Source organism: Scyliorhinus canicula, unplaced genomic scaffold, assembly GCF_902713615.1.
Source record: "Scyliorhinus canicula unplaced genomic scaffold, sScyCan1.1, whole genome shotgun sequence".
NCBI lineage: Eukaryota > Metazoa > Chordata > Chondrichthyes > Carcharhiniformes > Scyliorhinidae > Scyliorhinus > Scyliorhinus canicula.
The window spans coordinates 687,138-714,898 of NW_024056013.1; the positions used below are offsets into that span (position 1 = coordinate 687,138).

At 46.2% G+C, this 27,761-nt stretch overlaps 9 non-coding genes across 9 annotated transcripts; 6 read left to right on the forward strand and 3 right to left on the reverse strand.

Annotated features, from left to right (window-relative positions):
• Positions 1–905: 905 nt before the first annotated feature.
• Positions 906–977, forward strand: trnah-gug. Its single transcript has one exon. It is a non-coding gene; the product is annotated as a tRNA-His (tRNA).
• A 4,079-nt stretch (positions 978–5,056) lies between these two features.
• On the reverse strand, positions 5,057–5,130 carry trnan-guu. Its single transcript has one exon. It is a non-coding gene; the product is annotated as a tRNA-Asn (tRNA).
• A 2,200-nt stretch (positions 5,131–7,330) lies between these two features.
• trnav-uac lies at positions 7,331–7,403 on the reverse strand. The gene has a single exon. It is a non-coding gene; the product is annotated as a tRNA-Val (tRNA).
• A 1,246-nt stretch (positions 7,404–8,649) lies between these two features.
• On the forward strand, positions 8,650–8,739 carry trnap-ugg. Its single transcript is given in 2 exon segments — positions 8,650–8,685; positions 8,704–8,739. It is a non-coding gene; the product is annotated as a tRNA-Pro (tRNA).
• Positions 8,740–9,789: 1,050 nt separating this feature from the next.
• On the reverse strand, positions 9,790–9,862 carry trnav-cac. Its single transcript has one exon. It is a non-coding gene; the product is annotated as a tRNA-Val (tRNA).
• Positions 9,863–11,108: 1,246 nt separating this feature from the next.
• Positions 11,109–11,198, forward strand: trnap-ugg. Its single transcript is given in 2 exon segments — positions 11,109–11,144; positions 11,163–11,198. It is a non-coding gene; the product is annotated as a tRNA-Pro (tRNA).
• Positions 11,199–24,272: 13,074 nt separating this feature from the next.
• Positions 24,273–24,345, forward strand: trnav-aac. The gene has a single exon. It is a non-coding gene; the product is annotated as a tRNA-Val (tRNA).
• A 1,675-nt stretch (positions 24,346–26,020) lies between these two features.
• Positions 26,021–26,093, forward strand: trnav-uac. The gene has a single exon. It is a non-coding gene; the product is annotated as a tRNA-Val (tRNA).
• Positions 26,094–26,559: 466 nt separating this feature from the next.
• On the forward strand, positions 26,560–26,632 carry trnav-aac. Its single transcript has one exon. It is a non-coding gene; the product is annotated as a tRNA-Val (tRNA).
• Positions 26,633–27,761: the final 1,129 nt, after the last annotated feature.

Sequence of the window (27,761 nt, forward strand, 5' to 3'; positions counted from 1 at the left end):
CTACGAGGGAACAAGCGGTCCTAGATCTTGTCCTATGTAATGAGACAGGATTGGTTCATGATCTCATAGTTAGGGATCCTCTCGGAAGGAGCGATCACAATATGGTGGAATTTAAAATACAGATGGAGGGTGAGAAAGTAAAATCAAATACTAGTGTTTTGTGTTTAAATAAAGGAGAGTACAAGGGGATGAGAGAAGAACTAGCTAAGGTAGACTGGGAGCTAAGACTTTATGGTGGAACAGTTGAGGAACAGTGGAGAACCTTTCAAGCGATTTTTCACAGTGCTCAGCAAAGGTTTATACCAACAAAAAGGAAGGACGGTAGAAAGAGGGAAAATCGACCGTGGATATCTTAGGAAATAAGGGAGAGTATCAAATTGAAGGAAAAAGCATATAAAGTGGCAAAGATTGCTGGCAGATTAGAGGACTGGGAAATCTTTAGGGGGCAACAGAAAGCTACTAAAAAAGCTATAAAGAAGAGTAAGGTAGAGTATGAGAGTAAACTTGCTCAGAATATAAAAACAGACAGTAAAAGTTTTTACAAATATATAAAACAAAAAAGAGTGGCTAAGGTAAATATTGGTCCTTTAGAGGATGAGAAGGGAGTTTTAATAATGGGAAATGAAGAAATGGCTGAGGAACTGAACAGGTCTTCACAGTGGAAGACACAAATAACATGCCAGCGACTGATAGAAATGAGGCTATGACAAGGCTATGACCTTGAGAGGATTGTTATCACTAAGGAGGTAGTGATGGGCAAGCTAATGGGGCTAAAGGTAGACAAGTCTCCTGGCCCTGATGGAATGCATCCCAGAGTGCTAAAAGAGATGGCTAGGGAAATTGCAGATGTACTAGTGATAATGTACCGAAATTTAATAGCTGCTGGGGTGTCTCTTGAGTAGCTCGCCGTGATCGTATAGTGGTTAGTACTCTGCGTTGTGGCCGCAGCAACCTCGGTTCGAATCCGAGTCACGGCATTGCGGGAATGGCAATGACACGGCATTGGGAGCGCCATTATTTTAGCTGGGGCTGGTTTAGCTCACTCGGCTAAATCGCTGGCTTTTAAAGCAGACCAAGCAGGCCAGCAGCACGGTTCGATTCCCGTACCAATAGGGGAATGGGGAGGGGAGACAATGGGAGAGGAAGACTTATCAATGGAAGCAATGAAAATAAGTTGTGGTGAAGCGAGAAGAGTGCGAAGTTGTTGAGCCTACTGTAAAATCCGCAAGGCTGCACCGTGCCGATTCGGAGGATGGGGGCTGTTCCTCGGCGTTGTGCTGAGCTACATGGGAACATTGCAGCAGGCCAAGATCGGACATGTGAGCAGGACAGTGAGTTCAAATAGCAAGCGACAGGAGAGTCTGCCACCTGTAACTGGCTTAGAGGAAATGCCAGAGACTTAACTGAACCAGCTTTGAGAAAGAAAAAACGGTGTTCCTGATGGAGAAACAGGAAAAGCCACTGAGGGAATCCAGGCTCAAAGTTGATTTGCAATTACCCCTCCTTTCTTCTACATGAACGGTATTTAAGCTGCAGCATGTTACACACCAAAACTGTGTGATGCTTCGATAAGTTGAGACATCAGTTTTAAAGAAACGGCTTCCTGCAATAAGTTAAATGGCCTCTCAGCTTAAAAAAATAGAAGCTGCAGCAACACATTGAGGTTGAACATTGCACACGTCAACTGTTTGCGATGCTCCCTGCAGTTTCTGTAGTGTAGTGGTTATCAGATTCGCCTAACACGCGAAAAGTCCACGGTTCGAAACCGGGCAGAAACGTCCCGTACTTCTCATTGTGTGTGACGAATGTTTGCACGAAATACGTTTGTTTCTCAATCTCGCGCGTTCGAAGAAGTTCCCAGTTGGTCTCGCATAAGGTATTAAAATTCCTGCAACAAAGTCGGAAATACTGAATTTTCAAGACGCGGGGGGAATAAAATCCTTTCCTATTTTGCCAAAATTCGGATATTAGCAGTTTGTTCCACCACCACAGAATCTATTGGGTTTACAGATGCAGATGAACATATTTAATCACCATTTCAAACATGTATAAATGTACGATTAAAACAACTTACTGCGGATGCGTCAATCGGAAACAAAATCAGAAAATTTATTTGCGCCGCAAAGAATTCATGTTGCTTGACCAAGGGAACACTCCATCGAAGGGCTCGCCCGGAGATTTGAACCCCCGACCTCTCGCAAATTCCGACAGCAAGACACCCAAAGCGAGAATCATACCCCTAGACCAACCAGCCACGCAGATGCAGGCAAAGCATACTGTCATTACCATTGAACGTCCATCTAACATTCAGCGGAGAACGCCGAAAGTACTGCAACAACTCAAGGACTCAGGCGGCATTTGTCAAGTGGAAACAAGATTGAAACCCAAATCTGCGATGTAAGGACACGCAAAATGGGTGCAGCATTTCCAGTGTGAAACTGCTGAACACGCACTGAGTGTGAAAGCTGTATTGAGCCCAGTGGAATGATGCGCTGCTGTTCCTCGAGTGTCTGTTGAGCTGTTTTGGAACATTTCACGACGCCGAGGTCCGGGAGGTCAGCGTTAAGATCCAGCTCTCCAGTCAGTTCAATTCTTCACTTTGGCTCTGTGGATTAGATGGGTCACGCCCCTGTGGTTAACACAGATCTGGAGCATCAATTTTATCCAAACGCACTCCAGCTCAGACACTGTCTCTCTCTCTCGAGCATCATCTGTGGGGAGAGAAACGACGTAAACATCCCGAGTCCTGAGAAATCTTTTTCAGAGTGGGCCAATGTAAATCAACCCCGCCGTCAGCATCGCAAACAATTCGTAATCTCTGACCTGGAGTAAAGAGCTTGTCCTGGATTGAAACCCACGACCACTCCCGTAGGCATTGATTGAAAATCTCTAAACGAGAACCAGACCTCGAGACCAAAGAGCACAAATTTAAGACCGACATTCAGCAAAATATAATTTATGTTAATTTCGATATAATTTCTACATCTCACGGCTTTATATGTTGAGACATCTGTTAATTTAAGAAACAGCTGTCGTTTGCAACAAGGGACCTGGCCTCTCAAACAGACCATCAGAATCTGCAGCAACACAGTGAGGTTGTACATTCCGCACGTCGATTGATTGCCAGCGGTTTCTGTAGTGTAGTGGTCATCACATTCGCCTCACACGCGAAAGGTTCCCGGTTGGAAACATCGAACATTTAGCATTTCGTGTGAGGAAAAGTTTGCACAATTATTGGGCACAAAATAATTCTGTTTCCTGATTGTTGCCGGAATCTCGTGTGTTCCAGGACTATGAAATTTCGTCTCACATGAGCCACTACACTGAATTGAACATTAAGGCCCAAGCACTGAATTTTCGGCAGGCAATGAGAGGTGAAGAAGAGGATGCTTCAAACGGAAACAAAAACAGAAAATACTGGATAATAGGTGGAAAATTACGAAAATGTCTCGGGCAGAAAGAAAAAGGGAATGTAAATGAGGCTATGAAAGGTGCTGATGGCGCATCAAGCGGTCAAAATGTGTTAATGGCAGAACAAAGGTAAGCAGTGCGTCAGAGAACAATTACAAACAGGGATCAGATTGCTGAAGTAGGATGGGATGGGGAGGGGGGCAATGCTGAGGGTAAAACATATCAATGGAAGGAATGATAAGTTGGGTCAAGGCGTTCCGGGAGTATGGAGGTGATGCGCTTCATGATCAGCCTCTCAAAGCACTTCATTACAATTGACGTCAGGGCCGCCTGCTCCAAAAACTAATTCAAATTGAATCCAATTCATGGCCCCCAGAAGAGAGACATACCAGATCCACGCATTCCACCTGACCTCACGCTCATCTTAGCAAAAAGGCGAGAAGCGATTTCCTCCCACAGTTCAAAGATGTGTAGGAAATCTGGATTGGCCTTGCTGAATTGGCCCTTAGCGCCCCTTCGTCTCAATTGGGCGAAGTCTGTTCCTGATCTGTGTGGGAATCCAACATAAAACATGTCGGGTCAACAGAAACTTCAGGGATTTTCCATCGAAAAATTGATTTCTATTAAAGTCTAAACCTGGCACCATGTGCTTCCCTTGTCCCAACTGATAGTAATTCTCATGTTGCTCGGCGGTTATTGTACATAATAATAATAATCTGACTTCGGAAACTGTGATGGTGGGTATGGGTGAATTAAGCGCTGCTGGGGCACTCGACAGCGGATTGTTGGTTACCTGCTCAAACCGAGCATAGAATGCATTAAGTTCATCGGGAAGGGGTGCGCTGCTGCCAGAGATACAGTAAGACGTTTTACAACACCAGGTTAAAGTCCAACAGGTTTGTTTCAAACACGAGCTTTCGGAGCGCAGCTCCTTCCTCAGGTGAATCACAAAACAGAATCATTTAACCTGGTGTTGTAAGACTTCTTACTGTGCTCACCCTAGTCCAACGCCGGCATCTCCACATCATGGCCAGAGATACTGCTCGACCCGGCCCGGTTATGTAGATCTTTGGGCTTTTTTTCTGAGGGATTCTTCTCCAGAAACCGCTGAGATAGGCCCATTGAAGATTTTAAGACCGATGTGGTTGGATTCTCAACTGAAAAGGTAATCAAAGGTTATCCGGGGTAAGTGAAATGTGATTCATGTTCGCATCTGTCACAAACTTATTGAATGTTGGAGAAGGCTCAAGGGGATGAATAGCCAACTCCTGCTCAACATTCGTCTGTTAGCAGGTCCGTGAGGAGGTGTCACAATCTCCTGAGTTATCGAGGGAGACACAGCATCGTTGAGCTATTCCCCAGCTCGGCGCCATGAAGGATATTACAGCGATAGAGGCAACTTCATGCCGTAGCAGGTGCACGGTATGTGTTATCAGAACAGGAAAATCTCTTATTGTCACGAGTCCGCTTCAAATGAAATTACTCTGAAAATCCCCTAGTCGTCACATTCCGGCGCCTGTTCGGGGAGGCTGTTACGGGAATCGAACCGTGCTGCTGGCCTGCTTGGTCTGCTTTCAAAGCCAGCGATTTAGCCCTGTCCGAAACAGCCCCTAAAAACATATCATTCAGGAGTGGAACAACAATCCGTCTCCGGGTGGGATCGAACCACCAACCTTTCGGTTAACAGCCGAACGCGCTAACCGATTGCGCCACGGAGACGACAACAGGATCACAACTCTGTGCATTTCAACAGTGACGGCCAATCCTCTGATTGCCAGGGACTGAATGAGAATGCTGCCAATATTGGTCCCCTGAGGCAGTGCGGAAAATATCTGGAAGGAGCGTACACATGGTCCCGCGGGCATGGACATTTGTGAGACGTGGAATCATCACAGGCCCGTGGATTTTACAGAACTCACTTGGACAGCACCACACTTTCGTTGAAACACGTCCCTGATCCGGGAACCTCCATAACAGAAAGCAGGAAGTGTAAACATAGATTTGATGTATTTTCGATCAGAAAGTCGATGTTCCGCTGAAGACTACTGGGGGCTCAGACTCATTGGCATAAGGTCGACCTAAGTTAACGGTCCTGGAAGATTTTATTATCCCCACATCTGAGAACTTTCATTACTGCTGCTCGGAAGTGGATATTCCAAGCTTAAATTTACTGTGCATCGCGACATGCTGATTAATCTCACGAATCCGAAACGGCTCCTCTATTGACCTATACAAGGACAGAGACGGCAATGCAATTGTGGAGAAATAGACCTGAGTATTTTTCTGAATCCAGATCAAACCATCCTCCGGTACACGGGCAGGAACGCAAATTTACTGGAAATCAAAATACTCTCTGAGGCTTTCGTACGTGGCTGTAGCTGCTTTGTGACACTGTGCTCATTGCACAGTAATAGACCGCCCCGTCCTCCACACTGAGCGCGTTTATATTGAGATAACCATTCTTTTTAGACTTGTTGGCAGCCGCCAGATATCGTCCTGAGATCTCCTCTTTCTTCATCGTCAATATGTTAATGATGACCAACCTCGGCGGCTGTGCCGGCTTTTGCTAATACCACAGCATGTGGTACATCGTCCAGTCTGTATATTCGCAATCTAACTGCACTGAACCCCCTTCTGATTTCTAACCTGCCCGGTTTTAATGAAAGGTGATGGTGAAAGACGAACTTTGTTGTCCTGTCGACAAATGCCGCCTGACTACCTGAGCTGTTGCAGTAATTTGGCGTTCTCCGCAGATGTTAGATTGATTTTCGATGGCAATGACAGTATGGTTTGGCTCTTCACGCGGGGCTCGTTGGTCTAGGGGTATGATTCTCGCTTTGGGTGCGTCGCTGTCGGAATTTGCAAGAGGTCCCGGGTGAGGTTTTCGATGAGGTTTTCCGTTGGTCAAACCGCATGTTTTCTTCATTTCTTTGCGGCGGAGACAGCGGGATTCATTCACATTGGGTTTGAGAAGCTGAGCTCAAACTTCATGGAACCAATACGTTCCCGAGAAGTTTGTCTATGGGTGGGCATTCACATTTCTATTGACTAATTCTGGTGGACTCAGACAGCTCTTTGTCCCTTTCATTTTATCAGTTCAACAACTTCAGACTGTGAACTCTCACTTCCCCCTCCACCACATGTTTTTTCCATCAACTTATCATTCCTTCCATTGATATGTTTTACCCTCAGCATGACCCACCTCCCCCCAGCCCATACCATCCTACTTCAGCAATCTGATCCCTGTTTGTAATTGTTCTCTGACGCACTGCTTACCTTTGTTCTGCCATTAACACATTCTGACCGCTTGATGCGCCATCAGCACCTTTCATAGCCTTGATTAGCCTCATTTACATTCCCTTTTTCTTTCTGCCCGAGACAGTTTCGTCATTTCCCACCTATTGCTAGCCGTCTATCGAGGCCCAATACAGCACTCCACGACCCCACCCCCCACCCACAATCGTCTGAATCTCCAATTCCAGTTCTCCAGCTTTGACAAAGAGTCCACTTGACTGGAAACGACAGCTGCCATTTCGCTCCCCAGAGGCTGTCAGACCTGCTGAGATTGTCCAGTATTTTCTGTTTTTGTTTCCGTTTGAAGCATCCGCAGTAAGTTGCATTTGTCACACATTTAGGCATGTTTGAGATGGTGATTAAATATGTTCATTTGTAAATCGGTGAAACTCTGTTGTGGATGAACTCGCTGCTAATATCCGAGCTGTGCCAAGATATGAAAATTCTTCACCTCTCATTGCCTGCCGAAAATTCAGTGCTTGGGCCTTAATGTTCAATTCAGTTTAGTGGCTCATGTGAGACGAAATTTCATAGTCCTGGAACACACGAGATTCCGGCAACATTCAGGAAACAGAATTATTTTGTGCCCAATAAACTTTTCTCACACGAAATGCTAAATGTTCGATGTTTCTGCCCGGTTTCGAACTGGGGACCTTTCGCGTGTAAGGCGAATGTGATAACCACTACACTACAGAAACCGCTGGCAAGCAAAGGACGTGCGGAATGTACAACCTCACTGTGTTGCTGCAGATTCTGATGGTATGTTTGAGAGGCCAGGTCCCTTGTTGCAAGCGACAGCGACAGCTGTTTCTTAAATTAACAGATGTCTCAACATATAAAGCCGTGAGATGTAGAAATTATATCGAAATTAACATAAGTTATATTTTGCTGAATGTCGGTCTCAAATTTGTGCTCTTTGGTCTCGAGGTCTGGTTCTCGTTTAAGGATTTTCAAGCAATGCCTATGGGAGTGGTCGTGGGTTTAAATCCAGGACAGGCTCTTTACTCCAGGTCAGGGATTACGAATTGTTTGCGATGCTGACGGCAGGGTTGATTTACATTGGCCCACTCTGAAAAAGATTTCTCAGGACTCGGAATGTTTACGTCGTTTCTCTCCCCACAGATGATGCTCGAGAGAGAGAGAGAGAGAGACAGTGTCTGAGCTGGAGTGCGTTTGGATAAAATTGATGCTCCAGATCTGTGTTAACCACAGGGACGTGACCCATCTAATCCACAGAGCCAAAGTGGAGAATTAAACTGACTGGAGAGCTGGGTCTTAACGCTGACCTCCCGGACCTCGGCGTCGTGAAATGTTCCAAAGAAGCTCAACAGCCACTCGAGGAACAGCAGCGCATCTTTCCACTGGGCTCAATACAGCTTTCACACTCAGTGTGTATTCAGTAGTTTCACACTGTAAATGCTGCACCCATTTTGTGTGTCGTTCCATCGCAGATTTGGATTTCAATCTTGTTTCCACTTGTTCTTTGTGTCCGGGCGGTAGTTGTTGATCAATCTGCCATCGATAGCTCCTCCAGACATATATTTTGTTTCATTGTTTCTTCCATTGCGCTGACAGAGAGCTGGCACAGACACGGCGGCCGGAATGGCCTCATACTGTGGTGTCATTATTCTCTGATTTGATGCTAACCTAACTCTGTGGCCAGGGTCCCAAGGCGTCTTCTCATTTAATCTCTCCTGACTTGCCCCCTATTAGATCCCTTTCCTGTTGTTCTGTTTCCTCCCTCCGGGAGTTCACTTGGTTAAGACGTACCACATTTCTGACCTGTCCCGGTTTTAATGAAAGGTGACGGTGAAAGACGAACTTTGCTGTCCTGTCGACAAATGCCGCCTGAGTCCCTGAGATGTTGCAGTACTTTTGGCGTTCTCCGCAGATGTTAGATTGATTTTCGATGGCAATGACAGTATGCTTTGACTATTTTTGCGGGGCTCGTTGGTCTAGGGGTATGATTCTCGCTTTGGGTGTGTCGCTGTCGGAATTTGCGAGAGGTCCCGGGTTCAAATCCCGGACGAGCCCTTCGATGAGGTTTTCCGTTGGTCAAACCGCATGTTTTCTTCATTTCTTTGCGGCGCAGGCGGCGGGATTCATTCACATTGTGTTTGCTTTGAGAAGCTGAGCTCAAACTGCATGGAACCAATACGTTCCCGAGAAGTTTGTCAATGTGTGGGCATTCACATTTCTATTGACTAATTCTGGTGGACTCAGACAGCTCTTTGTCCCTTTCATTTTATCAGTTCAACAACTTCAGACTGTGAACTCTCACTTCCCCCTCCACCACATGTTTTTTCCATCAACTTATCATTCCTTACATTGATATGTTTTACCCTAAGCATTGCCCACCTCCCCCCAGCCCATACCATCCTACTTCAGCAATCTGATCCCTGTTTGTAATTGTTCTCTGACGCACTGCTTACCTTTGTTCTGCCATTAACACATTCTGACCGCTTGATGCGCCATCAGCACCTTTCATAGCCTTGATTAGCCTCATTTACATTCCCTTTTTCTTTCTGCCCGAGACAGTTTCGTCATTTCCCACCTATTGCTAGCCGTCTATCGAGGCCCAATACAGCACTCCACCACCCCCACCCCCCACCCACAATCGTCTGAATCTCCAGTTACAGTTCTCCAGCTTTGACAAAGTGTTCACTTGACTGGAAACGACAGCTGCCATTTCGCTCCCCAGAGGCTGTCAGACCTGCTGAGATTGTCCAGTATTTTCTGTTTTTGTTTCCGTTTGAAGCATCCGCAGTAAGTTGCATTTGTCACACATTTAGGCATGTTTGAGATGGTGATTAAATATGTTCATTTGTAAATCGGTGAAACTCTGTTGTGGATGAACGAGCTGCTAATATCCGAGCTGTGCCAAGATATGAAAATTCTTCACCTCTCATTGCCTGCCGAAAATTCAGTGCTTGGGCCTTAATGTTCAATTCAGTTTAGTGGCTCATGTGAGACGAAATTTCATAGTCCTGGGACACACGAGATTCCGGCAACATTCAGGAAACAGAATTATTTTGTGCCCAATAATTGTGCAAACCTTTCTCACACAAAATGCTAAATTTACGATGTTTCTGCCCGGTTTCGATCCGGGGACCTTTCGCGTGTGAGGCGAATGTGATAACCACTACACTACAGAAACCGATGGCAATCGATCGACGTGTGGAATGTACAACCTCACTGTGTTGCTGCAGATTCTGATGGTCTGTTTGAGAGGCCAGGTCCCTTGTTGCAAGCGACAGCTGTTTCTTAAATTAACAGATGTCTCAACATATAAAGCCGTGAGATGTAGAAATTATATCGAAATTAACATAAGTTATATTTTGCTGAATGTCGGTCTCAAATTTGTGCTCTTTGGTCTCGAGGTCTGGTTCTCGTTTAAGGATTTTCAGGCAATGCCTATGGGAGTGGTCGTGGGTTTAAATCCAGGACAGGCTCTTTACTCCAGGTCAGGGATTACGAATTGTTTGCGATGCTGACGGCAGGGTTGATTTACATTGGCCCACTCTGAAAAAGATTTCTCAGGACTCGGAATGTTTACGTCGTTTCTCTCCCCACAGATGATGCTCGAGAGAGAGAGAGAGAGAGAGAGAGACAGTGTCTGAGCTGGAGTGCGTTTGGATAAAATTGATGCTCCAGATCTGTGTTAACCACAGGGACGTGACCCATCTAATCCACAGAGCCAAAGTGGAGAATTAAACTGACTGGAGAGCTGGGTCTTAACGCTGACCTCCCGCACCTCGGCGTCGTGAAATGTTCCAAAGAAGCTCAACAGCCACTCGAGGAACAGCAGCGCATCTTTCCACTGGGCTCAATACAGCTTTCACACTCAGTGTGTATTCAGTAGTTTCACACTGTAAATGCTGCACCCATTTTGTGTGTCGTTCCATCACAGATTTGGATTTCAATCTTGTTTCCACTTGTTCTTTGTGTCCGGGCGGTAGTTGTTGATCAATCTGCCATCGATAGCTCCTCCAGACATATATTTTGTTTCATTGTTTCTTCCATTGCGCTGACAGAGAGCTGGCACAGACACGGCGGCCGGAATGGCCTCATACTGTGGTGTCATTATTCTCTGATTTGATGCTAACCTAACTCTGTGGCCAGGGTCCCAAGGCGTCTTCTCATTTAATCTCTCCTGACTTGCCCCCTATTAGATCCCTTTCCTGTTGTTCTGTTTCCTCCCTCCGGGAGTTCACTTGGTTAAGACGTACCACATTTCTGACCTGTCCCGGTTTTAATGAAAGGTGACGGTGAAAGACGAACTTTGCTGTCCTGTCGACAAATGCCGCCTGAGTCCCTGAGATGTTGCAGTACTTTTGGCGTTCTCCGCAGATGTTAGATTGATTTTCGATGGCAATGACAGTATGCTTTGACTATTTTTGCGGGGCTCGTTGGTCTAGGGGTATGATTCTCGCTTTGGGTGTGTCGCTGTCGGAATTTGCGAGAGGTCCCGGGTTCAAATCCCGGACGAGCCCTTCGATGAGGTTTTCCGTTGGTCAAACCGCATGTTTTCTTCATTTCTTTGCGGCGCAGGCGGCGGGATTCATTCACATTGTGTTTGCTTTGAGAAGCTGAGCTCAAACTGCATGGAACCAATACGTTCCCGAGAAGTTTGTCAATGTGTGGGCATTCACATTTCTATTGACTAATTCTGGTGGACTCAGACAGCTTTGTCCCTTTCATTTTATCAGTTCAACAACTTCAGACTGTGAACTCTCACTTCCCCCTCCACCACATGTTTTTTCCATCAACTTATCATCCCTTCCATTGATATGTTTTACCCTCAGCATTGCCCCCCTCCCCCCAGCCCATACCATCCTACTTCAGCAATCTGATCCCTGTTTGTAATTGTTCTCTGACGCACTGCTTACCTTTGTTCTGCCATTAACACATTCTGACCGCTTGATGCACCATCAGCACCTTTCATAGCCTTGATTAGCCTCATTTACATTCCCTTTTTCTTTCTGCCCGAGACATTTTCGTCATTTCCCACCTATTGCTAGCCGTCTATCGAGGCCCAATACAGCACTCCACCACCCCCACCCCCCACCCACAATCGTCTGAATCTCCAATTCCAGTTCTCCAGCTTTGACAAAGTATCCACTTGACTGGAAACGACAGCTGCCATTTCGCTCCCCAGAGGCCGTCAGACCTGCTGAGATTGTCCAGTATTTTCTGTTTTTGTTTCCGTTTGGGGGGTGGGTGGGGGGGGGTGGGGGGGGGTGGGGGGGGGGTGGGGGGGGTGGGGGGGTGGGGTGGGGGGGTGGGGGGTGGGGGGTGGGGGGGGGGGGGTGGGGGGGGGTGGGAGGGGTCGGGGGGGGGGGGGGGTGGGGGGGGGGGGGGGGTGGGGGGGGGAAGAAAAACCTTTTCTATTTTGCCACAATTCGGATATGAGCAGTTTGTTCCACCACCACAGAATCTATTGGGTTTACAGATGCAGATGAACATATTTAATCACCATATCGTACATGTCTAAATGTACGATAAAAGCAACTTACTGCGGATGCGTCAATGGCAAACAAAAACAGAAAATTGCTTTGCGCCGCCAAGAAATCATGTTGCTTGACCAACAGAAAACCTCATCAAAGGGCTCATCCGGAATTTGAACCCGGGACCTCTCGCAAATTCCGACATCGAGACACCCAAAGCGAGAATCATACCCCGAGACCATCTCAGGTAATCAGGCGGCATTTGTCGACAGCTGAAAACCACAGCTGAAACGAGAATTGATGATGCCCTGCTCAATTTGCTCTGCATCGGGAACCAGCTGTCCAACCCACTGAACTAAAGGGGACGCCAAAACTAGGAACTGCGAGCCAGCCAGGAGTCGAACCTGGAATCTCCTGATTCGTAGCCATTGCGCCACTGGCCCACAGCAGTTATAGCCTTTTGCTATTCCTTGATGATGAAGACCAGTTACGAGATTGAGGTAATATTTAGCGACAGACTACACTGGAAACACCAGATGCTTCTGCCCGGTTTCGAACCGGGGACCATTCGCGTGTGAAGCGAATGTGATAATCACGACACTACAGAAACAGCTGGCAGCGCAGACTCCAACGGACTTGTGTCACCTTCAACTCAACTGCCTTGTTGCAGCTTCGCATAGTTCGGCTGAGAGGCCATGTCGCTTCTTCTAAGAATACGTCTGTTTCTTCAAACCAGATGTCTAAACTTACAAGCCAGTAGAAGAACCTATATTGAACTGAAGCATTTGTTCAGCAAATCTCTAACGGCGAAATGCTCTCTTCTATTATTAATGCAGCACTCTTAAATCCTACAGAAAATGCAACCGACTTTAAACAATATTTGTTTCCTTATTCAATGCGTTGGGCCGAAAGAAAAAGGGAATGTAAATGTTTCTAATCAAAGTTAAGAACTGTGCTGATAGAGGCGATTAGAAGATTAGAATGTGTTGATGGCAGAGGACAATGAGAAACAAGGGAGGGGGGATTTCGAAGAGGTATGCGATTGGCTAGGGTAATGGGGAGGGGGAGACAATGGGAGACGGAGACATATCAATGGAAGCAATTAAAATAAGTTGATGGAAATAACCATGTGGTGAAGTGGGAAGAGTGATTTCACGGTACGAAGTTGTTGAGCCTATTGTAAAATCCGCAAGGCTGTACCGTGCCTATTCGGAGGATGGGGTGCTCTTCCTCGGCGTTGTGCTGAGCTACATGGGAACATTGCAGCAGGCCAAGATAGGACATGTGGACATGAGAGCAGGACAGTGAGTTGAAATAGCAAGCGACAGGAGAGCCTGCCACCAGCTTGTCGATGGAGCGAAGTTGTTTTCCAAAGCGGTCACCCAGTCGGCATTTAGTCTCTCCAATGCAGAGTAGATGGCATTGGGATCAGCAAAGGCAACAGGCCAGATTGAAGGATGTCTTATAGTAATGTGTACTCAAAAGGACAGACACAAACGATACTGTAACTGACTTTGTGGAAATGCACCAGCTTTGGGAAAGAAGAAACGGTCTTCCTGACGGAGAAACAGGAAAAGCCACTGTGGGAATCCAGGCTCAGTGCGGATTTGCTGTCACCCCTCCTTTCTCATACATGAACGGTATTTAGGCTGCAGCATTTTACACACCAAAACACGACGAGGTCAAATATAAGAAAACCATAATTCTGAATTCTTAAACTCAACTTAAGCATTGAATAACGAAACAAATATTATGTAAAGTCGGTTGCTTTTTTCTGTAGGATTTAAGAATGCTGCGTTAATAATAGAAGCGAGCATTTCGCCGTTAGAGATTTGCTGAACAAATTCTTCTGGCTTGTAAGTTTAGACATCTGTTTGAAAGAAACAGACTTGTTCTTGTAAGAAGTGACATGGCCGCTCAGCCGAACCATGAGAAGCTGCAACAATACTGTATGAATTGTTTGCGATTCTGACGGCGGGGTTGATTTACATTGGCCCACTGTGAAAAAGATTTCCCAGCACTCGGGATGTTTCCGTCGTTTCTCTCCGCACAGATGATGATCGACTTTATTCAGCAGTTTCTGTTTTTATTTTTGTATGTCTTGCTTCGGCAGTATTTTGCTTTATATTCGATCCAGGTTGAATGAAACCAAATTGCTGGGCAGCGAGCATCTAAGTACCAGAGTCGTTGGTGAGTTGATGTCGGAGTGGAAATTTGTTCAGAGAGATAGTGTCTGAGCTGGAGTGCGTTTGGATAGAATTGATGCTCCAGATCTGCGTTAATTTAACAGGGACATGACCCATCTAATCCACAGAGCCAAAGTGGAGAATTGAACTGACTGGAGAGCTGGAGCTCTCTTCATTCACCTGAGGAAGGAGCGGTGCTCCGAAAGCTAGTGTTTGAAACAAACATGTTGGTGTTTAACCTGGTGTTGTAAGATATCTTAGAGGAAAAACAGCACCCTCGATTGAACATCTAATCCGAGAGCGATGCACCGCTACCTGAAAACTGCACAAAGGCACCAGCATAGATCATTGGGCTCACGTCTCTGTACAGGGAGCAGAAGCCTGCAGTTTTTAATTCAGAGACGAGGGGGCTAACAGCAGAGCGTCGCCTGACAAATGGGGTTTGCAGCTAAGCACTTGTGCTGATAATTCGTAGGTACCTTTATCTTTATGATGAGAAACATGAGATGTGCAGCGAGCTGATTACAAGATTTTATCGAGTCCGACTAATGTCTGATAGGTAGGTGGGCAGCCCCACCGGGCGTGCGGCCACTCGCTCTCCCTGAACACCAGTCAGGTTTCCATCAGGGGCTCCTCAGTATGATCCCGGACTCTTGTTTCTGACAGACTGCCGGGTTCCTGTTAAGCGGAATGAATCTTAAAACAGTGTTTGGAGGGAATTCGGGAAATCGCAGGAGCTGACCACAAACCATCAAAGCAATCCCGGAACCGGAGATTCAAGTAAAGGAATGGAAATTATGAAATACACTTTACTGATCACCGCAGAAACAGGTGGACAATGAATTTAACCACAAGAACCAAATATCGAATGAAAAGAGACAAAAGAAAATGTTATAGACTCCGGATGTCTGTAAAACCCTGCAACCACAGGAAGCACATTCCCAGTGTAATCACTGTTGCGATGTTCGAAATCATGCTGAACATAGAGGACGGTGGAAATGTTTAATTCTCTGTCAGTAAGAGTTGTCATTCCGATCCTTGAGTAAAGGGCCTTCCTTATTGCCAAAGTGAGCCCCAGATTTTCCGGATAATTTGAACTCGTGGCAAATAACAACCAGAACATGTTGTAATGGAACGATGGACGCCCTTTTTCTGTTTCTCGCTCTTTATCTCTCTCTTTACAATAAATTGAGGATCTATATTGGGCAGTAACATGTGCCGTCACATTCAGACTACCCAGTGACTTTGGACTACAATAATGGACAGAGTTCACTCCCAGTCTCCTGTGCCATCCTACGCATCTCCCAGGTACCAGACCTCAGATGGCGCTGGATGACCCTGGACTTCCCTCACATTGGCCCATGACTTTTCCTGACAAAGTGCTGCAGTAGTTTCTATTGCCTCTTGCAGCATGGCTGACCAGGAAACTCTCCAGCTCTTACCACCTATCATTAGTCATATTGGAAGAACTGGCAAGCTGATAATCATCGTGTGTGGCCAGGCAAGGAGCACAACCTCTGCAGCCATAAAGCCCTGGAGTGGTATTGAAACGCAGAACTTCCGGCCCAGAAGACGTGCTTCAGTGCCTCAGAATCCGTATTTCACATTTTTATTCTTGCCCGAAATGTGGTTGTGGTGAAGCGTCACAGTTATTTCCTGTAATCCCAGCTGCCACCTGTAACAGCGGTGAACTAACTGACAGCCCTACAGGCTTAAACCAAAGAGAAGATCTCGCAACGTTAACTGGTGGAATTATGATTGTGAAACAATGATTCTTAATGTATTCCCGAATATTGCTGCAGGATATTGGTGCATTATTATCATCAAAGTGTTATTATTGCTTTGGTGCTGTATCTGATGCCTTGTTCGTTGTTTTTCTTTTGCTATATTGTCTGTTTATTATTGACCGAGATCACTTGTCTCAGCTTTCTGACGTGCTTTCCTTATTGCCAAAGTCTGTGTTCATTTACATAAATAAATGAACTGAAAAAACTCATTAAACTGTTAAGTTTGGATGTTCATTTGGAAAGAATGGAAGTCTTGAAAGCTCCCTAATCATCAAAGATGTCAAAAAATGTAAATAAGCCACTGTATCAAAAAGTGATTGATATTGTTCTGTGGGTTAATCTGCAAGTCATATCATTGGAAATAACACATATTTTTAATTCCATTAAATCACACGGATGAAAAACATTTTGTTTGGATCACTCTCATTTCCACTGCACACGGGCTGGTTGTCTCCACGGTCCTCATGTCGAGTGCGTTCTTGTACAGGCTCCTCATCTCTTTATTTTACAGTGTCTCACTGCACTGTAATACACTGCAGCGTCTGACAGCTCAACCTTGTTAACACTGTTAACCTTGTTAAAACATTCTCACTGTCCACAGACATTTAAACCTTCCCTCAACTCTTCCATCTCTGAATGTGGAGACCAGATACTTGAGAGCCTGATTGGAGAACTGCCGGTACCAGAATACAAAGTAATTTGTAGTGAGAGTAACATTGTGATGAAGCGAGATGGTCGTTCCTTCTGTTACCCGATACATCGATATGTGAAATGTCTCCGAGGTGACAAGGAACAGCTGTTTAAACAAGAATAACATGAATGCTATGATACATACAGGATCATTAACTAAAGTACTTGAGTACATAGGCAGAATAAACTAATCTATCTGTTTATCTATATACCTATCCATCTATCTAACTACTATCAATCTGTTTAGCTGCATACTTGTTTATCTAACTTTCTCTCGCATGTCGGTCTACCTGGTATCTGAGAAAGTTCATTGTTCCGCATGCATTTGTGGAACAACCAAAAAATATGTTGAGACATTCTGCAACTGACATAGAAGCTATTGGATATTGTAACTCTATCCATATTGAGTTTAAATATGGGAAAGTAATCATTCTGATCATCACCGGCATCTCTAAAGGGTCTGGTTTGTGGAAATGTAAACGGGGCAGCAGAGACACGGCAGTGAACAAGATATTGTACAGCCGGATCCGCTCTGTGTCTCACTGTGTCTGCTTCGCACAGAGATACATTCCGGAGTCCTGGACCGCGCTGACATCTATACAGATGGTATTGGACTTCTTTGTTCTCTCCAAGGACAGGGTGTAGCGTCCTTTGGTCTCAGTCCCCTGGTAAATGGAGGCGATAAATGTGGGAGCCTCTGTCAGTGTCTGTCTGTACCAGGCTACGGAATCGCCTGTACCAATGGAGATCCGACAGTTCAGTTCAGCCCGATCCCCTTCCCGGGACACCACCTGCTCAGGGTGGGAGCTCTGATCCTCACTCCGAACGGCTGGGAACAAAATAAAATCCTCATAAGCACACGGTATTATGAGATTGTTAACAAAATGCATCAGATAAGAAAATAAACTCACCCAATATCAGCAGCATCAACGCTCCAGCTGGAAACAGCTCTTTCCTGGGGTTTCTGGTCATGTTGATGAAAGTGGACAAAACGCGGATCAATCCGGGTCTGATTTCCAGACTGGGACTTGCTGCCGAGTCCGGGACTCAATGCTGTGCGGGTGAGGAGTGGAGAGAGCTTTACATTCTCCCCCTGAATGTGAGACTGATCCTCGCCGATTGGACTATTATGGGATGTCTTTATTTGACGTTACACACGGTGGCACTGAGCGATTGGTTGTTTCTCAATTCATAGAGCGCGTGAACCGTCACTGATTGCGAACCTCTCTGCTTCCTGTGTGTAACACCAGGCTAACATGATTCATATAGTCAGTGCTCTGTTGTGTTTCTAACTGAACAGAGCCATTGATTATCTAAACGTCATAGTGTTTTACAGCCCAAAGAGAGGGAATTCGGTCCATTACTTACGTACTGTCTCGCTGAAAGAATTATCCACTGTTTGTTTCAATACATTTCATTATTTTTAAATTTCTATTTACTGGTCATATGTTTATCCACTTCTTCCTGAAGCTGACTGATAGATTCTGTTTTGGCACCGTTTCTCGTACACTTGCTCCAAGGATTATTGTCTCTCATCCCTGCTTCACTTTTCCCAATCCCTCCCACACTCTGTGAAGTTAATACCAAATGAAATAAGAGCCACGGAACCGATCCATATGTTTGAACAGCATTCCCAACAGTGATCTGCACATAGTTATACTGTCTGTATCTGCTCTAATATCTGCATCGCTGTTGATAGAAGCTGGATCCTTTAACTCTTTAATGTAATCAGTAACGTGTTGCCAAATTTCTGCATTTGAACACTTTAGAACATAGAACAGTACAGAACAGGCCCTTCATGTTGTGCCGAGCAACGATCACCCTACTTAAACCCACGTAACCCGTAACCTTACACTACGGGCAATTTAGCATGGCCAATCCACCTAACCCGCGTGCAGACTCCACACAGACAGTGACCCAGCCGGGACCCGAACGTGGGACCCTAGAGCTGTGAAGCATTGATGCTAACCACCATGCTACCGTGAGGCCCCTAACTTTCTACTCTTTGACTCATTATATTTACTTCTTAGTTCCTTCCTCATTCCATCTACTTTATGTATTTATATAATAAAAACAGACACAGCATTTACGGCTGTGCTTTAGATCATCAGTTCTGTTGTTCCGTGGTTATTCAATGCAGGAAATTATCTTCTGACGCAGACATACAGATTCCTGCACAACTGTATTGTTTACAGAACCAGTGATAGGAAGGGGCCAGAGGCAGCGATGTCTCCAACAGAACAATCGGTTCAGATCGAGGGCAGCAAACGGAAGCTGTGGCCGGGGACACCACAGACTCTAAACTGATCAAACTGCGGCTGTTACCAGCTGCCGTCACAAGTGCTGGAGCGGAAATAGCGACGGTTGAACCTGCAGAATCTGTGACCATCCTGCACCTGCTCACTGCTCAAGTGATTGAGAACAAACAGTGTGGGAGTGACGTTAACGGCCCAGAATCATAGAGATTTAGGGAACGGAATGAGGATTCAGTTTACCTGTGTTTATTTGGAAATTATGTCCCAATCGCCTTTTACACCCCACATTACCCATGCTGCTTTCCCTTCTCAAGTTATTACAATTCTCTTTTGAAAGTTGCCGTTGAATCTTCTTTCTTCGTCATTTCATGCGTGGAATTACGGATGTTAACATATCGTAACGTCATAAATAAAATTCACCTCTCACTATCCAATTTTCCATGAAATCGGGATGATTTTGTCTGCTGCTTTTGGAAACAATTAGTTGCCATCTATACTACCAAAAATACATCATTTAATCACATCAATTGAGGTCGCTTCCAATTTCTTTGTCAAAAACAAATGAAGGCAAGCTTCGCTAGCCTTGTGCAAAGATTTGCTATACCTGCTATTGTGATATATAACGTCCGCACTTTCTCCCACTTCTTAACAATGTTTATACTTCTTTATACTTTGTCCTGCACAGGATTTGGCCAGAGCCGGCCAACAAAGAATTCTACAGATTTGACATTCACTTGACATTTTGTATCATCTGACATAAACACCAACAGCACTAAAACCTGAGTCTAAAAAGCTCCAATTTGCGTTTCTGGGCACCAATGGGTGCATTCTAACAGCAATGAGATAAAGCCGGCAGCAGAGGGCGCCATGTTCAAGCAGGGGCGTGATGACGTCATGCGATGGCACTGTCAAAGCCGATAGGTTTAGGAGACTAGGTGATGTCATAATGGGTTTGGTAGCCTGGGTGATGTCACAATGGGCCTGGCCCCCTGCAATGTGTGGCTGGAACAATGAACTGAACAGAGCCCGGGTTCCCTCTCTCCTCTCAATCTCTGACTCATCCCATTCCCATTCACTCACAGAGATTCAGCCAGACATGTTTCTGCTAAGACTGGCGGCGCTGTTGGGCGGTAAGTACTGGGTAATTTTCACCATGCCAGATTAGCTGATAAAAGATTGCAATAATTAATGATCAGACATGTCAATCTGGTGGGTCGAGTGCAGGTTCCACAAACTGACACATTTACAAACAAATTTAGGCCATTTATGTTTAAACTCTTGATATTTAATTCCTCCACTATCGCACAGTAAGAAGTCTTACAACACCAGGTTAAAGTCCAACAGGTTTGTTTCAAACACGAGCTTTCGGAGCACGGCTCCTTCTTCAGGTGAATGGAAAGGCTTGTTCCAGAAATGTTTATATAGACACAGTCAGAGATGCCCCGGAATGCGAGCACCTGCAGGCAATCAAATCATCAAAGATGCAGAGAGAGAGGTAACTCCAGGTTAAAGAGGTGTGAATTGTCCCAAGCCAGTTCAGTCGGTAGGCCTCTGCAAGTCCAGGCTTGTTGGTGGGGGCCGAATGTAATGCGACATGAATCCCAGATCCCGGTTGAGTCCGCATTCATGCGTGCGGAACTTAGCTATAAGTTTTTGCTCAGCAATTTTGCGTTGTCGCGTCTCCTGAAGGCCTCCTTGTAGAATGCTGACCCGGAGATCAGAGGCTGAATGTCCTTGACTGCTGAAGTGTTCCCCAACTGGAAGGGAACAGTCCTGCCTGTTGATAGTCGCACGATGCCCGTTTATTCGTTGTCGCAGTGTCTGCATGGTCTCGCCAATGTACCACGCTTCGGGACATCCTTTCCTGCAGCGTATGAGGTAGACTACATTGGTCGAGTCGCACGAGTATGCGCCGCGTACCTGGTGGGTGATGTTTCCACGTGTAATGGTGGTGTCCATGTCGATGATCTGGCATGTCTTGCAGAGATTACCCTGGCAGGGTTTTGTGGTGTTGTGGTTGCTGTTCTGAAGGCTGGGTAATTTGCTGCAAACAATGGTTTGTTTGAGGTTGCGCGGTTGTTTGAAGGCCAGTAGTGGGGGTGTGGGGATGACCTTGGCAAGATGTCCATCCTCGCTGATGATGTGTTGGAGGCTGCGAAGAAGATGTCGTAGTTTCTCCGCCCCAGGAAAGTACTGGACGACGAAGGGTACTCTGTCAGTGGTGTCCCGTGTTTGTCTTCTGAGGAGGTCGGTGCGGTTTTTTGCTGTGGCGCGGTGGAACTGTCGATCAATGAGTCGAGCGCCATATCCCGTTCGTACGAGGGCATCTTTCAGCATCTGTAGGTGTCTGTTGCGCTCCTCCTTGTCTGAGCAGATCCTGTGTATACGGAGGGCTTGTCCATAGGGGATGGCTTCTTTAATGTGTTTCGGGTGAAAGCTGGAGAAGTGGAGCATCGTGAGATTATCTGTGGGCTTGCGGTAAAGCGAGGTGCTGAGGTGACCGTCCTTGATGGAGACGAGTGTGTCCAAGAATGGAACTGAATTTGGAGAATAGTCCATGGTGAGTTTGATGGTGGGATGGAACTTATTGATGTCATCGTGTAGTCGTTTCAGTGATGTCTCGCCGTGGGTCCAAAGGAAAAAAATGTCATCGATGTATCTGGTGTATAGCATCGGTTGAAAGTCCTGTGTGGTGAGGAAGTCCTGTTCAAACTTGTGCATGAAGATGTTGGCATATTGAGGTGCAAATTTGGTCCCCATGGCTGTTCCGTGCGTCTGGATGAAGAATTTGTTGTCGAAGGTGAAGACGTTGTGGTCTAGAATGAAACGGATGAGTTGCAGAATTGCGTCTGGAGATTGGCAGTTGTCGGTGTTGAGGACTGAGGCTGTTGCAGCAATGCCGTCGTCATGGGGGATGCTGGTGTAGAGTGCCGAGACATCCATTGTGACGAGGAATGTTCCTGGTTCAACTGGTCCATGGGTGCTGAGTTTCTGTAGGAAGTCCGTCGTGTCGCGACAGAAGCTGGGTGTACCTTGTACGATGGGTTTCAAGATGCCCTCGATGTGGCCAGAGAGGTTCTCACACAGGGTCCCATTGCCTGAAACGATAGGACGGCCTGGTGTGTTGGCCTTGTGTATTTTCGGGAGGCAGTAGAGATCTCCAATGCGGGGATTACGTGGGATGAGAGCACGTAGGGTGTTCTGAAGGTCTGGATCTAAGGTCTTGATCAGTCTGCTGAGTTGGCGGATGTGTTCCTTGGTTGGATCTGCGGGTAACTGCCTGTAGTGTTCCTGGTTGTCGAGTTGTCGGTATACTTCTTTGCAGTAGTCTGTTCTGTTCAGTATGACGGTGGCCCCTCCTTTGTCTGCTGGTTTGATGACGATGTTGCGGTTGGTCTTGAGAGTGCGGATGGCGTTGCGTTGTGCTTGGGTGACGTTTGAGGCTGCCTTGTGATTGCGAGTGATGAATCTGGCATTGACACGACTTCTGACGGCTTGAGCATACATGTCAAGTCTAGGGCAGCGGCCTTCCGGAGGGGTCCAATTTGACTCTTTCCTTTTCGGTTGCTGCACTGCAGATCTCGCGGTCTGCTGTTCCGGTTCATTGGTCGTGTCCCTGGGTTCGCTGTCGGCCTCTTGGGGTCTGTGGAAGAATTCCCGGAGCCTCATTCGCCTGATGAATTCCTCCGTATCTGCCGCGAGGCTGATGGGGTCCATTTTGGTGGTGGTGCAGAAATTGAGCCCTCTGCTGAGGACTTCGATTTCGTCTGGTTGAAGGGTGTAGTCTGACAAGTTGACAATGGATTTCCCTGTATTGTTTTCGACTGTTGTACCGGGAGAAGCTTGATTGCTGCTGGTGGTGATGCCAAGTTTCTCAAGCTTCCTGTTCTTGGTGTGCATGTAGGTGGCATAGTATTGCTGTCTCATCTGTTTGGCGGTGTTCCGCAGCTGGTCTGCTGTGTCCTGAGCGCAAGTTGAGAATATGGCCTCTCTCTTGGTTTCCAGGTTGCGTCGACTGCTGTAGAGTTGGTGTACGAGGTGTTTGAGGAGTGTGACAGAGGTGCGGTGGCAGAGTCTTTCAGCGTAGTCTGTGTTGTAAGTCGACTTGAGTGGGTTTTTGATCTGTAGTCCTTTCGGGATCTTGTCTGCTTTTTTGCATCTTTGTAGAAACTGAATGTCAGTGTCTATATGCGCGATCTTCCTGGAGATCCTCTCCACTTTGAGCCGGCAGTTTGCGGTGTCAATGGTAGCCATGATGTGGAGATGCCGGCGTTGGACTGGGGTGAGCACAGTAAGAAGTCTTACAACACCAGGTTAAAGTCCAACAGGTTTGTTTCAAACACGAGCTTTCGGAGCACGGCTCCTTCTTCAGGTGAATGGAAAGGCTTGTTCCAGAAATGTTTATATAGACACAGTCAGAGATGCCCCGGAATGCGAGCACCTGCAGGCAATCAAATCATCAAAGATGCAGAGAGAGAGGTAACTCCAGGTTAAAGAGGTGTGAATTGTCCCAAGTCAGTTCAGTCGGTAGGCCTCTGCAAGTCCAGGCTTGTTGGTGGGGGCCGAATGTAATGCGACATGAATCCCAGATCCCGGTTGAGTCCGCATTCATGCGTGCGGAACTTAGCTATAAGTTTTTGCTCAGCAATTTTGCGTTGTCGCGTCTCCTGAAGGCCTCCTTGTAGAATGCTGACCCGGAGATCAGAGGCTGAATGTCCTTGACTGCTGAAGTGTTCCCCAACTGGCGATGCAGAGCAAAGTGAGCAGGGCATCATCAATTCTCGTTTCAGCTGTGGTTACTTATGAAAGCCCTGCCCTCTCAATTTAACTTCAAGAAAAACATAACTTATCTCCAGTTCAGCAAAGTTCAATATCTGATCCTTTGATAAGTTGAGACGTCAGTTTTAAAGAAACGGCTTCTTCCAATAAGTGTAATGGGCTGGTTTAGCTCACAAGGCTAAATCGCTGGCTTATAAAGCAGACCAAGCAGGCCAGCAGCACGGTTCGATTCCCGTACCAGCCGCGCCGGAATGTGGCGACTAGGGGCTTTTCACAGTAACTTCATTGACGCCTACTCGTGACAATAAGCGATTTTAATTTTCATTTCATTTCATAATGGCCTCTCAGCTGAACCGTTAGAAGCTGCAACAGTACATTGAGGTTCAACATTGCACAGGGCCACTGATTGCGAGCCTCCCAGCAGTTTCTGTAGTGTAGTGGTTATCACATTCGCCTAACACGCGAAAGGTCCCCGGTTCGAGACCGGGCAGAAACATCCAGTGCGTTTGTGTGACGAATGTTTGCACAAAATACATTTCTTCCTCAATCTCGCACGTTCGAGGAACATGAGATTTGGTCTCGCATGAGATATTAAAATTCCTGCAACAAAGTCAGAAATACTGAATTTTCAATACGCTGGGGGAAGAAAAGCCTATTTTGCCACGATTCGGATATTAGCAGTTTGTTCATCCGCCACAGAATCTATTGGGTTTACAGATGCAGATGAACATATTTAATCACCATTTCAAACATGTCTAAATGTACGATAAAAGCAACTTACTGCGAATGTGTCAATGGGAAAGAAAAACAGAAAACACAGGACAATCTCATCAGGTCTGACAGCCTCTGTGGAGAGAGATGGCAAGTGTCGTTTCGAGTCTAGGTGACTCTTTGTTGAAGCTGGACAACTGGATCTTTGGTCAGGTGTGGACTGGCGGAGTGTGTGGGGGAAGGGGAAGGGGAAGGGGGAGGGGGGGGGGGTAGCGTGAAGCATTGGGCCTCGACAGACGGCCAACGATGGGTGGAGAATAACAAAAATATGTTGGGTTGAAAGAAAAAGGGAATGAAAATGTTTCTAATCAGTGTTAAGAACTGTGCTGACAGAGGCTGTTAGAAGATTAGAATGTGTTAATTGGAGATGACAATGAGGAACAATGGGCGGATTTCCCAAGAGGGATGCGATTGGCTAGGGGAATGGGAGGGGGAGACAATGGGAGAGGAAGACATATCAATGGAAGCAATGAAAATAAGTTGATGGAAATAAACATGTGGTGAATTGGGAAGAGTGATTTGACGGTGCGAATTTGTTGAACGTACTGTAAAATCCGCAAGGCTGTACCGTGTCTATTCGGAAGATGGGTGCTGTTCCTCGGCGTTGTGCTGAGCTACATGGGAACATTGCTGCAGGCCAAGATCGGACATGTGGACATGAGAGCAGGACAGTGAGTTCAAATAGCAAGCGACAGCAGAGTCGGCCACCAGCTTGTCGATGGAGCGAAGGTGTTTTGAAAAGCGGTCATCCAGTCGGCATTTAGTCTCTCCAATGCAGAGAAGATGGCATTGGGATCAGCAAATGCAACAGGCCAGATTGAAGGCTGTCTGAAAGTAATGTATACTCAAAAGGACAGACACAAACGATACTGTAACTGACTTAGAGGAAGTGCCAGAGACTTAACTGAACCAGCTTTGGGAAAGAAAAAACGGTCTTACTGATGGAGAAACAGGAAAAGCCACTGTGGGAATCCAGGCTCAAAGTTGATTTACAATTACCCCTCCTTTCTTCTACATGAACGGTATTGAGGCTGCAGCATTTTACACACCAAAACACAAAGAGGTCAAATATAGGAAACACATAATTGTCAATTCTTAAACTCAACTCAAGCATTGAATAACGGAACAAATATTGTGTAAAGTCGGTTGCTTTTTTCTGTAGGATTTCAGAATGCTGCATTAATAATAGAAGAGAGCATTTCGCCGTTAGAGATTTCCTGAACAAATTCTTCAGTTCAATATATGTTCTTCTACTGGCTTGTAAGTTTAGACATCTGTTTTAAAGAAATAGACGTGTTCTTGTCAGAAGTGACATGGCCTCTCAGCCGAACCATGCGAAGCTGCAACAAGGCAGTTGAGTTGAAGGTGGCAAAGGCCCGTTGGAGTGTGCGCTGCCAGCTGTTTCTGTAGTGTAGTGGTTATCACATTCGCTTTACACGCGAATGGTCCCCGGTTCGAAACCGGGCAGAAACATCTGGTGTTTCCAGTTTCGTCTGTCGCAAAATATTACCTCAATCTCGTAACTGTTCTTCATCATCGAGGAATAACAAAAGCCTATAACTGTCTGACTACGAATCAGGAGATTCCAGGTTCGACTCCTGGCCGGCTCGCAGTTCCTAGTTTTGGCGTCCCCTTTAGTTCAGTGGGTTGGACAGCTGGTTCCCGATGCAGAGCAAAGTGAGCAGGGCATCATCAATTCTCGTTTCAGCTGTGGTTACTTATGAAAGCCCTGCCCTCTCAATTTAACTTCAAGCAAAACATAACTTATCTCCAGTTCAGCAAAGTTCAATATATGATCCTTTGATAAGTTGAGACATCAGTTTCAAAGAAACGGCTTCTTCCAATAAGTTACATGGCCTCTCAGCGGAACCGTTGGAAGCTGCAACAATACATTGAAGTTCAACATTGCACAGGGCCACTGATTGTGATACTCTCAGCGGTTTCTGTAGTGTAGTGGTTATCACATTCGCCTAACACGCGAAAGGTCCCCGGTTCGAAACCGGGCAGAAACATAGCGTGCTTCTGATTTTGTGTGACGAATGTTTGCACTAAATACGTTTCTTCCTCAATCTTGCACGTTCGAGGAACATGAGATTTGGTCTCGCATGAGATATTAAAATTCCTGCAACAAAGTCAGAAATACTGAATTTTCAAGACGCCGGGGGAAGAAAAGCCTTTACTATTTTGCCACAATTCGGATATCAGCAGTTTGTTCATCCACCACAGAATCTATCGGATGCAGATGAACATATTTAATCACCATTTCAAACATGTCTAAATGTACGATAAAAGCAACTTACTGCGTATGCGTCAATGGGGAACAAAAACAGAAAACACAGGACAGTCTCAGCAGGTCTGACAGCCTCTGTGGAGAGAGATGGCAAGTATCGTATCGAGTCTGGGTGACTCTTTGTCGAAGCCGGACAACTGGATCTTTGGTTAGGTTTAGATTGGCGGTGCGTGGGGGGAGAGCGACAGACGGCCAGCGATGGGTGGAGAATAACAAGAATGTGTTGTGCTGAAAGAAAAAGGGAATGTAAATGTTTCTAATCAGTGTTAAGAACGGTGCTGATAGAGGCGATTAGAAGATTAGAATGTGTTCATGGCAGAGGACAATGAGGAACAAGGGGCGGATTTCCCAAGACGGATGCGATTGGCTAGGGGAATGGGGAGGGGGAGCCAATGGGAGAGGAAGACATATCAATGGAAGCAATGAAAATAGGTTGATGGAAATAAACATGTGGTGAAGTGGGAAGAGTGATTTCACGGTGCGAAGTTGTTGACCGTACTGTAAAATCAGCAAGGCTGTACCGTGCCTATTCGGAGGATGGGGGCTGTTCCTCGGCGTTGTGCTGAGCTACATGGGAACATTGCAGCAGGCCAAGATCGGACATGTGGACATGAGAGCAGGACAGTGAGTTGAAATAGCAAGCGACAGGAGAGTCTGCCACCAGTTTGTCGATGGAGCGAAGGTGTTTTGCAAAGCGGTAACCCAGTCGGCATTTAGTCTCTCCAATACAGAGTAATGGCATTGGGATCAGCAAATGCAGCGGGCCAAATTGAAGGATGTCTGAAAGTAATGTGTACTCAAAAGGACAGACACAAACGATACTGTAACTGACTTAGAGGAAATGCCAGAGA